Source organism: Hemicordylus capensis, chromosome 2 (genome assembly GCF_027244095.1).
Source record: "Hemicordylus capensis ecotype Gifberg chromosome 2, rHemCap1.1.pri, whole genome shotgun sequence".
NCBI classification, from domain to species: Eukaryota; Metazoa; Chordata; class Lepidosauria; order Squamata; family Cordylidae; genus Hemicordylus; species Hemicordylus capensis.
In genome coordinates, this window is record NC_069658.1 from 424915194 (window position 1) to 424927378 (window position 12185).

General features: G+C 46.0%; 1 protein-coding gene across 13 annotated transcripts in view; it reads right to left on the minus strand.

The window, feature by feature from the left end:
* Positions 1 to 3276: 3276 nt before the first annotated feature.
* The window catches only part of RBMS2 (RNA binding motif single stranded interacting protein 2), a 97506-nt gene continuing 88597 nt past the window's right edge, over positions 3277 to 12185 (minus strand). For 12 of the 13 annotated variants that reach the window (XM_053301556.1, XM_053301555.1, XM_053301558.1 and 9 more), the window contains one exon: positions 3277 to 11953. The gene's annotated coding sequence lies outside the window, so the exon portion shown is untranslated. Of the gene's footprint in view, positions 12044 to 12185 lie in introns of all 13 variants that reach the window. The other variant, XM_053301552.1, reaches the window with a different exon arrangement.

A 12185-nucleotide genomic window follows, 5' to 3' on the forward strand; every position in this document is an offset into this window, starting at 1 on the left:
GCCCCATTTCTGCAACTGGAAACCAGGCTGACCACTCCTCCCCTCCATTTTGGCATTCAAGGTAGGAAAGGCGAGACCAGGAGTAGGCAACCTTTGGTCCTCCAGCTGTTGTTGAACTGTAACTTCCATCATCCCCAATCAAAATAACATTGTGGCTGGGGGTGATGGGAGTTGTAGTTCAAAGATAAAGTGCCAAAGGTTGCCTACCACTGGACTAGATTAACTTGACCCTTCAGTCTGTGTCGCTCAAATAGTGGTAGAGCTTCTCATTCAGACTGGGCAGAGACTTCCTAGAGCAGGTGCTCCACGGCAGAACCGTTCTATCCAAGACCACCCAGCCCTAGGGAATCGGTAGGCCATACCCTTATCTGGCAGCATCTCGGACAGACTTCCCCTGCCCACTGGTAGTTTAAAACCAAAATTTAAAAAACTTGTTATACCCCAAATGGTGTGAAACAAAGCCCGCCATTCTCAGTGACGGGCAGAATCTATGGCCTGAGCTTCACTTCATGATAAAGCCATTCCTGACTTGAACAAAATGCCAATGTGAGTTTTGCTGATTTTGAACAATTGGGTTTTCCCTCCTCTAAGGACCAGAATGAACACAGGACAGGATATGGAGGTGATTCTAGGCAGGCTGAAAGGCAGAGGGAGGAGCAATTAAAACTATATAGGGCACTGGAAGCTCAGTCTGACTCCAGCTTCTGAGATTTCATCAGATCTTGCCTTTTGTATTTCACATTTTGTGCGGTCATCTATAAGGACTGAAAAACTTGCTTTAAACAAAAAATGAAATCAGAGATTCTGCTCCATGTTTCAGGTTTCACACGTTGTTCATGAACGTCCAGAGTACAGAGAGTATTGTTCATTAACCTTTCAAAGTTTCAGATTCATATGCGTTCCTGTTTCTGGGCTTGCCTTCATGTCTACTGGCTCCAGGAGACAAGTTGGTGGGTATCACAGTAATTGTTGAAGGGAACTTTACTCAGCTCTTTTTCTATTCACATCCAAAAAGGAAGAAGTAGCAGCAGCTACCAAAAACAGCAGTTGCAGATTGAGTCTAGGAAAGGTTTAGGACTGGTTTCCTCATTTTCTTTGAGGTAACTGGCCTTACCAAGTACATTAATCATTTTTACTCCTATCACCATGTAAAAGCACTCTCACATATTAAGACAGCTTCATATGTTCATAAGCATTTCTGAGGTAGTGAATCAGCCTTCAGTGCAAAGTTGGAGGGGTAAAGGCTGGGGTTTGTTTTTTTTTAAAGAGCAGACTAACTAGCATCTAGGCTTGGGAAGGGGTGACTGGTTAGAAAACCAAATACTAAATCAGGTTGCTTTGAAATCCTTTTATTATAGTAACTTATCCAACTTCGTGCCAAATTGCATTGGATAAAACATCCAAAAATGATATTGGGACATGAGGCTAGTGCTGTGCTAGAACTATCACTTTTCACATTTGCCCTAAATCACTTCTGATACCCTTTATATTTCCTAAAAGGTATTAATTTCTGCCAAGACCTGGCCCTCTTGCTCAAACCTCTCTCCTGATGACATGAAAAGAGTTGAAACTCTAAGCTGTTCTTTTGGTTGTTTGTTCTGGCCAATTTTATTATGGGGCTAGTGTAAAGGTGATAAAAATGCTTTGTATATGCTGCTCATTAATTCTGTGCAAAGAAAAGCTGAAGTCTGCATCCTGTATATATTATGCAATATGCACTTTTATTCATATTGCACCATTTATTCTGCTGATACTAGGCCTGCAGGTAGGTAAGGGAAATATGGGGACTGAAGCCCTCCACTACCCTTGAGAAATCTTATTCAGCCATACTTCTGGTCCTGAGGTTCTTCCCATGTGATTTCAAGGCTACTGGGTCAATCAAAGACCCATCTTGTCCAGCATCCTGTTTTCTCTCTTTCCAGTGGTAAAACAGTTACCTTTGGGAAACCTGCAGCAAAGCATACAAGCAATAGCCTCCCTGCTATTTCCTCCCTCCAGCAACTACTACTTAGTGCTATACTGACACTGGAAATGGAGGTCTCCTGTAACAATCATGGCTGATAGCTGCTCACAGATCTATTCTCCATGAGTTTGTCTACTCCCCATGGAAGGCCATCTACTGGCTAGCACCACAAATTCCATAAATTGTGTGGTGGAAAGAAGTACTTCCTTTATCCTGCATTCATTGGGACTGTGTGTTCTAGTATGGTGGAAGATGGAGAAAAAGCTTGCCTGCCCCCCATTTTTCCCACACTATACATAATTTTATTGACTTTTTTGATAATTGCTTAGCCTTATAAGGGCTAGAAATTGGGTGGTTCTTAAATGAAAGCAGTAATTTGCTGGGAAGCAGATTTCTTCAGCTGATGCCGTATTCTGTGTTTACTATTGCCTACATGAGTGTAGCTGTGTGTACACTCAGTGAGAGTAGAAGTGTGTGAATGCACTTCTGGTTAGGCAACAGGTAGGGTCTGCACACTGGACACAATCAGCTCTTGAGTCTTGCATTTAAACTTGCTGCTGTTGATCTCTTATGCTAGCCCTAGCGAAGTCAGGGTGTTGCAGAACTTTGTTCTTGCATGTTGGAAAGTCTAACTTATTGCAAGGTCTAAAGGACAAGCTCCTGCAGTTTCGTGTGTGGGTTGTTGGGGTTTTTTTTGTGTGCACCTATATAAATAAGATCACACATTTTTAAAATCCTGGAGCAACAACTGCTGTCATCTTCCTTTTCAACACGCAGCCATTTCGGGTGGGGAAAAATCTAGCTATGACTACTCTATAACACACCCCCTTGTGAAGACATCAGGATAGCTCAGCTGCCTTTTCATGTGTTCCACCTTCAGTGGATTTGGGCTAATTGAGTTGATTGAGGAACCCTTGTATATTTGCCATGAGACTTCTATCTGCCACAGAGGATTCTAGTCCTATAGCCTGGAGCAAACAGCCTACACCTATTGCATTCTACTGCTGCCACACAGAGGGCGAGCAAATGAGAATATACACTTGCCACTGCTAGCTGCAGATTGCAGGAGGAAAATAAGCAATGCTGGACAAACTGTCATTCAGGAAAGCTTGTCCACCACTGCTGATCTTCTCATGGAGAAGCCCTTGATGAGTTTCCATAGAATGCAGGGTTTCCTGGAACCTACATTGAAATTCACTTTGTTTAGGGATAACTAACCTGTCTTCTGCGACCTTGTGAGTTAATTTAAGAAAACTGGGAGAATGACCATCAAATGCAAAATCCAGACTAAAAATGGAAACAGACAAGTCAAAACCAATTTTTTTCCATATTTTATTTAAAAACAAAAAATTGTTCAAAATGAGACCAGTCATAGCTCCACAGAGGACGAAGGTGTGCGGGGTTGAGAGAGAAGCAGGCCTGGCTGTAGCATGGAAGATACAAAACTATAGAAACTTCTCAATTAAAAAAAAAAACCTGTACAAATAGTCCTAAGTATATAAATAAAACCAGCAGGTAAAATGAACTAGGTGAGACATGAAGCGGGGGTGGGAGGGGTAGGAGTCGAGAACTCTCGCCATGTTGTGGCCAATGGAAGCTCAGAAGGGTTGCCTTGGAGAGTTCCAATAACCTAAAAATGGAGTTTTGATTGAGTCAAAAATGAGGTCAGAGGAGAGTGCTTTCTCCTCTGTTGCTTTGAGTGCCAAATACCTTTTTGCAAGGGATTTACGCATACCCATGGCAAGTGTGTGGTGTGTTTTTCTTTTTAAAGATAACATGGTCCAGTGTTATGCAGAAAGGCTACTGAGTGCTTTAAAACACATTAAGAGAGCCTGGAACCATGTATAGACATCAACCAGCACGAGATGTATGTTGCTTCGGGCACATGACTATTGCTGTTTGCTGCAGGGAAGGCATCAATGCAACCATCGAAATGATTAAGGGCATATTGCTTCTAAGGAGAGTGCAGACAAGCTAGAAAGCTGTCCGAGATGGGGCTAGGCTGGCGCCTTGTGCATTGGATCAAAGCAGATTTTAATGTCATTTAAACCTTACTCCACACTGGCATTCTCTGCTAGTGATGAGGAAGACATACAGGAAGACTACCAAGCCAAACCCCCCCACCCCCCCCACTTTCAAGCCAACTTGTGGTGTTGTCATACATAATCAAAGTACATGGAGGCGGTGTTTGTACCTCCTCATTTTGGCCACTGAAATGCTAGCTCTTAGTTGCACAAATGGTTTCAGCTCTGTCACTGGCCAAGTGCAGCAACTACTGGAAGACAAAATGTGGATTCTACTCCCCATGCCTCCAAAAACAACCCTGCCAAAGACCCTCTGGAAAAGCAAGTCCCTGACAATAACATAAGCAGGAGACCACAGTTCCTAGAGTCTGTATGTCCTGCTGCGACTGGACTGGTTTGGAATATTAAATGGTGGCTAGTCAGGATTGCCTAACCTTGTTGCCAGTGTTGATGTAGTACATGTTGAGCTGGCATTTGTCAGGAGCATCATTCCCTTCCTGGATAGAAGAGTCATCCCAAGTTTCAAGGATGGCTGCTTTACATCTCTCAATTTGGGAATGTGTATCTGGAAAGTGTGTGCAACCTCTTTGTGCAACTTAGAACAGCCTTCACGCAGGTCAGACAAATGATCCATCTGCCTCTCTAGCCTTTCATACGGGCCAGGCATAAAGGTTTGAAGAAGCCTTAATACAATGGTATTGGAGTATTCCCCCCTCCTCTTCCTCATTCATAATTTCTGGTGGTGTTTACAGACCTTGACAACTTTAGGCAAAATTGCAACTTCCCCTGTAACTTTGCTAATAATGTTGCTGGCTAGATGTGGGCAGTTGCATTTGCTTCAATTCTCAGAAATTTAAAATAAGAAATAGAGCATTTATGATATAGGCAGAGCTCTGTAATTTGGGGCCAGCAAGTTCTCTCCTGTTGTTGTTGCTAGATTCTTGTCAATGCCAAATTTGACTAAATCTTTAGGAGGGTGTAGAGGCTGAAGTCTGTCCCCTTTCATGGCAACCTGCTTTAAAGGTATTTTGCCTTTGCTGTGCCTTGACAGTTCAAGCATTTTCAGGATGGATCAAACTAAGCCACTGCCTTGGCTTTGGCAAGTTTTTATTATTTAAATTAAAGGCGGTGGCCATCACCAGTGTTTTTAAAGAACAATGATCACAGGTGCCATTCCTGGACCTTTCACCTCGGTGGAAACCTTTTCTCCAGGGCAAGCAGAGCAGCCACAGAGGCCTTGGAGCACGAAGGTTCAGCGTAAAAGGAGGCCATTTTATTTACGTCGATTCTTGCCATGTTTAGGATTCTGTGGCAAGGCCACAAACTGTCCTCCCTTTGGACAAATGATTTCTGCTCAAGATCAAATGAAACCAAGTAAGTCTGCATAACACATTTAACAAAGAAAAGGGTGGAGAGGAGCACAATACGGTACATTTAACAAAGTTTCCAATACGTAGCAGCAACACGGGTAATTTTTTTGTTAAAACAAACATTTCCCTTTTCTCTCCCCCTGAAACAAAGCAGAGGAGCCCAGAGGGTTTTCTGAGGATGAGGTGGGGAGCTTGTCCCTTGGAGAAGGTGCAGTTTGCCGGTTCGGGATAGACAAATGAACTGCAAGAGCATGTGAGGTAGATGTGTAGCTAAGAATGACAAAAACTGGAAATGGTGAGTGTAAAAATGAAGGGAAGTTTCTGAACCGGTTTTTAAAAAATATAAATAGCACCAACAACTTCCAAGGAGGACGGGTTTCGATGCAAGCATGGAGTTGATAGATGGAGGGTGGATAGATAGAGGGAGCTCGCTTTTAAAAATACCAGCATTGAAGAGGGACTAAAGATTTGAGGCTTGTCTACAGTCTGCCAGGTTTTGGAGGCAGCCGGCTGCTTCCTCCTCCAGCGTGGTGGATGGCTGGATGGAGCAAAGCATGATGCAGGAGATGGGGTGGTAGTGGTAGCTTGTGCAGAGGGAGGCTGAGGCAGAGCACACAGGGCCTTGCTGGTGCACAGCCGGACAAGGCTCTGGGTTCCCAGTGTTGCAGATTGGGGGGGGGGGTGAGGTGGGAGGAGTGGATGGGGAAAGGCCTTAACTGGACTGGAAGTTTAAAGTGCAGGGAGTGGTTCCCCCCACTGGCAGAATGGGAAAGGGGAAATCAAGGCACAAGATTGAAAATCTAGCAGCTCAGAGGGGCACACTCCTGGCCCCCACCCCAGGCACGCAGGCTTCCAGAGCCTGGCTCAGGCCTGCTGCTCTTGCTCCATGTCAGTGACAGCCAACTTGTAGCAAAGCACTCCAAAGCACTGGGGTCTCCCTGCCCCCGTGTAGGTGCTGCCGACAGCTCTGGGCAGGGTCTCCTCTGTAGGCCCCCTGCAGCAGCCTGTGGCTCATGGGAGGGGCCAAGGAGCTACCGTGAGGAAGCCTGGAGCCTTCCTGCCAGTTCTGAGTGGGCACCTTGAGGCAGAGCAGTGATGGTCAAAAGCTGGCCCCCATAGCCCATTGAGGACAATGAATGACGTGGGGGGGCACCATGTCTTCTACCATGCTTTCTTCCAGAATGGGAAGGACGGGATACAAGGGTAATAACATGACCCAAGTCCCATGGCTGGTTTGACTTTTGTGGGTGTGCCCCTTGCGGGGAAAAGCTAGGAAGTGCTTTGGGGGAAGGGGGCTGGGCAAGGTGAGAACAGGGCTTTGGATCACAAGGAAGCTTTGCAGCAGTGAAGGGTGTGTGGCCTGTAGCCATCTCCATAGCAATCGCATGCCTACATTCACACTCACACACACCCTGCTTCTTCCCCCAACCCTACATTCCTACACACTGCCCCTGCATGCAACTGTACCCCTAGCCCAACTGCCCCCAAACCTTGCACCCCATCCCACTTCCACTCCCCATTGCTAAGCTCATTTCCACACCTTCTGCTCCTCTTCTGTCTTTATGTCCCCCAACTCTGCTCTCCCTTGCCACTGTGTCACCAGCCCTTGCTTCCCTTGGACTCCTTTCTGTAGGATGGGGCCATAAGTGGCATCCATGACAGCTGCCCTGAGCTAGAAAAGCAGAGCAGCAGCTTCAAGCTGCTCATACACTGTGTGACCCCCCACAGTTACCTGCACTTGTACTGGAAAACAGCAGCTTCTGGTGACAAGTATGTTGCTGCCTTGCTGGAAGTCCTCCATTTAGCTCTGCACTGTACACTTTTGTGCATCTGGTTCAGCTTGTCTTAAGGCAGGGCTATTTTTCAGCACATACCGTGTGTTTTCCGGATTGGGACAAATGTCTTCTATGTGAAATGTAAGTCTTTCAGGATAGTGAGAGGAAGACCGGATGCAAATAAAATTAAACTGGAACTATCGTGGGTCAATTCTTATGCATTAATTCTGACATGAAAATTAACCTCCCTTTTTGGGGAGGGGGGAGAGTTGCATTTGGTAACATCTGAGTGCTCAGCCTTGGTTTTTCCATCCTAAGTATGCAGATTATGAAAGCTGTTAAATACAGGCAGCCGCTTCCCAATTCAGGTACGCACAAGATGACAATCCTGTCACTGACCAAACATTCCAAAAGACACTCCTCTCTGGAACTTGCTCGCAGGGCTGAAAAAATGTCTTAACTCATAAAAGGCATGGGGAGGAGGTGATTTTACAATGAGGAGGCTAAAAACTCCAGTCCAATTTTGAAAGCAGAAATGACTTTATGGAGAATGATGGGCTGGTGAGGACATGCTCTGCAACAGGTACAGCAAATCTGGAATCCAGGATACCTGCAATCCCTTGGCTCTGATCAAATGCTAGCTGAAGACAAACGAAGGTCACATATAGCAACTGAATTGGCCACCTCAGATGCGGATGTGTATGCCCCACAGGAGTTGAAAGATGCATCCAGCCAGTTTAATGGGGCCCAGATAAGTTTTGCCAGGAGCTATTAGTTGCATATATGCAATCACACCACTTAGGTGCCCCAAACAGTGGCTGACATGATGCACAGCAGTCCAGCACCACTGGCACCGAGCACTATGTCGGGGCTGCTGTGAACTCCTAAGGCAGCCCAGACGCTGTGGAAAATGAGTGGTTGCACAATTGTTGTGACTGGGAGTAACTGAAGGGATGTGCAAAATGTGTTGACATTTAAAACAGTTCGACCTGAAACAGACCATTTCGAGCTCAAAACAAAATGCCCTTTAAATAAAGGGCTTGTTTTGAGCTTGGAACCCTGTTTCCATTTGAAACGTTCTGAATAAAAAGTATAAGGCAAAAAAAAACCAAAAAACAACGTTCTGATGTTTCAAGCGACATTTTGGAGGCCTGTTTTTCCCTTGCTGATTGGTTTTCTGGCACTGGCTTCCATTTGTCTTGTGATCTCCTTGCTTCTTAAAAATTTGTTTAAAATCGCCTGCTTGCTCATTTATTTTGTAGGTTGGGTAGTAGGTAGCACCCATCATGCCCTACCACTCAACCTACTTTGGTGCTCCTAGGAGCTGCCCGTGGGGAACAATGGGGTGTTTCGAGTTTCCTCATTGTTCCCTATGGCCGAAACACTCGAAACATTTCAAGTTTTGTTTCGTCAAAACAATCGGGTTGACCGCTGTTTCAAAGAACCATTTTGGCAATCTGCATTTTGTTTTGAGCTCAAAACAAAACGCAAAATCTGTTCCATGCACATCCCTACAGCACAGCCCTGATGCAGTGTGCATCATGCCAGCCACTCTGTCCATGCATGGATTTTCATAGCTGGATCTTTTCACACATTACAGTATTCCTTACATACAATCCTGTGCATCTTTACTTTGAAGTAAGTCCCAATGAATTCAGTGGGAGTGACCCCCACACCCAGTTTAATGTACTCAGGACTGCATTTTTTAAATATATATATTTTTGGTCACAACCTTTGATTGTACCGTGGGCTGATTTGGGGCTGAACGTAGATTGCACCCTGGGCTTTATTGCTTTGTATTTGTCTTTCCTAGCACTACTACAGAGGTAAGCCATCCTCTAAGCCACATTCCCCTGGAGAAAGGGGTGATGGCCTAACGCTTGGAGCATACTCAGAGCCCATGGACCATTCCTGAATCCTTTTACAGTACAGGAAGAAACAGAACAACATAGGGTGCCGTAAACACATCATCACAGAGTCAGAACATAAAACTGCCACACACAGCTCTCATTTCTTGTACCCCTTTGCAAGCTGCCAGTTGGGTGGCAGGATTATGATGACGTACACAGGAGATGTGGCTCTCCTCAACATCTCTATGGGGCAAGGCCCTATGTGTTTGGCACTCTTTGCCTCTTGAATGGCTGCATTCAGTTGGCTGGGAGTCAGGGCCACTCTTGCTGATCTTTTTTGGTCCTAATTTGTCTCCCTTCCTCCCCTCTCCGTTATTACACCTGGTACTGCCAAAGTCAGCTTGGCCAGAAAAGCATTTCAAGAAGGAAGAAAGCGCCTCTGTCCAAATGAAGGCACTTCAGTGTTGCTCAGCACCTTGAAGGAAATCATCCAGTCAATTTGAGTCACTTCCCACAAAGCGCCGAGCTGGGACAGGGAGCCCCAAACCAGCATGCCGGCAGCAGATGCAGCAGACTGAAGTTAGGTGGGAATCCCAGTAGCTAAGACCAGCAGCTTCCCTTACTCTCCATGTTGGCAGCTGAGGTGTCAATGAGGGGATCTCAGAGACCCCTATACACCTCCTACCTCTTGACAATCTTGTCCCACGACCAGTCAAGGGCAGTAGCAGCAGAGAGGGGACTACACACAAACCTACGACTGGGGAACCATGCAGGGATGGGATGGGATGGGATGAGATGAACCCTTACCTTGTTTCATAACCTCAAGCATTCCTGTTAGGAGATAAGCCTGACCCCTCTCATAGTCAGGGCAGCACTAAAAAGCCTTTAAAAGCAAACCAACAAATACAAGTGCCCTGAGAAGGACACCAACCCAGGTAAACAGGAATGACACCCTAGTACTCACTCCCCCTCCAAGCACCCCAGTACATGTGATGCTCATACCCAGATACGCACACACATACATACACGCTCTCTCTCTTCCTGGCACACTTGACACCCGTATGGCCTCCGTCATTAGTCCTCCCTGATTGTCAGCTGCATAAGAGCTATTTCCTCAAAGGTAGGGGAGTTGAGGGCGGGGAACAAGGTTTCTCATGATGACATCCTTGGGGGTGGGAAGCAACATTTAAAAACATGGTGGGAGGGACAGCGTCATGCCAGCCGGGCTGGGGTGAGAGGGTGGAGGAAGAGAGGGTAAGACTTTTAGCACCATCTAGTTGGGGAAGCAACGGGGACATGAGGTGAGGAGGGGGGAACAGAGTGGAAGCATGCAGAGGGATCTAAAGCACTCGGTACCTTCAAGAAGCTCTCCAGGGAAACGCGCTGTAGGAAGGGCCAGATTATTGCACATAGTCTCCTGCTATTGCGATTCTGGGGAGCCAGCAACCAAGGGCTGGTGGGGAAGGGGGGCAAGAGGGGGACGTGCATAGTCGCTAGGATCTCCATTTGGGGTGGGGTGGGGACGGGAAGGAGCTCTGCCATCCCCTGCAAGGTGCTAGATGCTCCCTGGTTAGTTTGTTTTTTTAAAGCAACCAGAACAGACCTCCCCCAATCCCCGCCAGCTGAAAGCATCAGTGCCTGCCCCCAACTGGCTTGTCAAGAGAATCGACGCACTGTGCACCTGGGTTTGACAGGCATGCAGGAATTGGAGAGGGGCATACGGCAGCACAGTCCAGACCACAGGCGGCAGAAGGCACTGTGTGTGTGTGTCCGGGGAGGGCGCGGGGCGGGGGGGGCACACTGCTGCTGGCAACGTGTCCATTCAGTGTCCGAAAGTCCGGAAGCGATGACACATCACGGGCGGCAGATTCCTCAATCAGTTTATTGTTCCCCTAATCCAGGGCAGGGTGGGCGAGGGGAAGATCCATGTGGAAGCAAAGAAGGGTCCGCGCAGAAGCTCAAATCAGAGTCCAAAGTATCCAGCAAGAACCGGTCCCATCAGACAGGGCCGAGGGCAGAAATCGAGGTCTGGAGCAAAGGGTTTCTCTCTCTCTCGGCTGGGGCAGAGTTTATGCCAAAAACATCTCCGTTCCTCAAAAGCCACCAGCTGCATCCTCTAGTCAAACCCCTCTTGCTGCCATCAAAAGTTCCACTTTTTTTTTTGTAGATTTCCTTTTTTTGTAGATTTTTTTGTAGATTTCCTTTTTTTGTTTTTTGTAAATTTGTCTTTTTTAGAAAAAAAATTACCCTCTTGAAATAATAAAATAATCCTTTCAAAGCGAAATCCCCCCCAATACCCACCCCAAGGAAGAAGAAGGAAAAAAGATGAAGAAGAAGAAGTCTGCATTGATTTTTATCCTACAGCTGCAAGGTGGGGCTTTCTCAGAGCATTTTTTTCCTTATAAAACAACAAAAAAATATTCAAACACTTTTGCATATTTGTCCTTTAAAAAATATTTCAAATGACAAAATAAAAATAAAACAAATTCAAAGGAGCAAAACATTTCCTCCCAGAGGAGCAGAGCCATCTTTCAAAAAGAGAGAGAGAGAGTGAGGAGAGGGGAAGGAAAAAAATTGTTCTTCTCTGGGAATTCTGTGGCATCCAAAGCGTTTGACTTTGCTGTTAACAAGAAAAAAAAACGCGCAAACACACACACACGCGCACGCGCACACACAAAAATGTTTTCCTCGTATTAAAATAGTCCTTAGTCCATCTGTACATCTAAGGGTTGGGGGTATATATCTTTTCCACCCCACTCTAACCTCCTTTGGTTCCTCGGTGTTAAAAGTCTATTGCAGTTATTTTCTTTTTTTAGGGGAAAAAAAACCCAAAACAACCTTATTCTTTGCAAAAAACAAAAACAAAACAAAACAAAAATGGTTCCATCTTCTAAATGCAGCACAAATTAAAAAACAAAAAAAAACTTGTCTCCCTCGAAGTGATTGCTCAGAGCTGAGCTGCTTGATGGCGCTAGAGGGATGAAAAATGGAGGCCATTACGAGGGAGGGTGTCAAATACAGACGGTGCTGGGGCACAGGGTGGTACAGGTTGCTGCTGCTGCTGCAGTGGTAAACAGTGGTGTCAGCAGGAGAAAAATGTCTCGCCCCAATCCCACCTCCTTCAGTCATGCCCCTCTCACTTCACCCTTTCCCATCTCTGGCCATAGCCCTGCTTTCAGAGAACAGACTGTGGATGAATATTA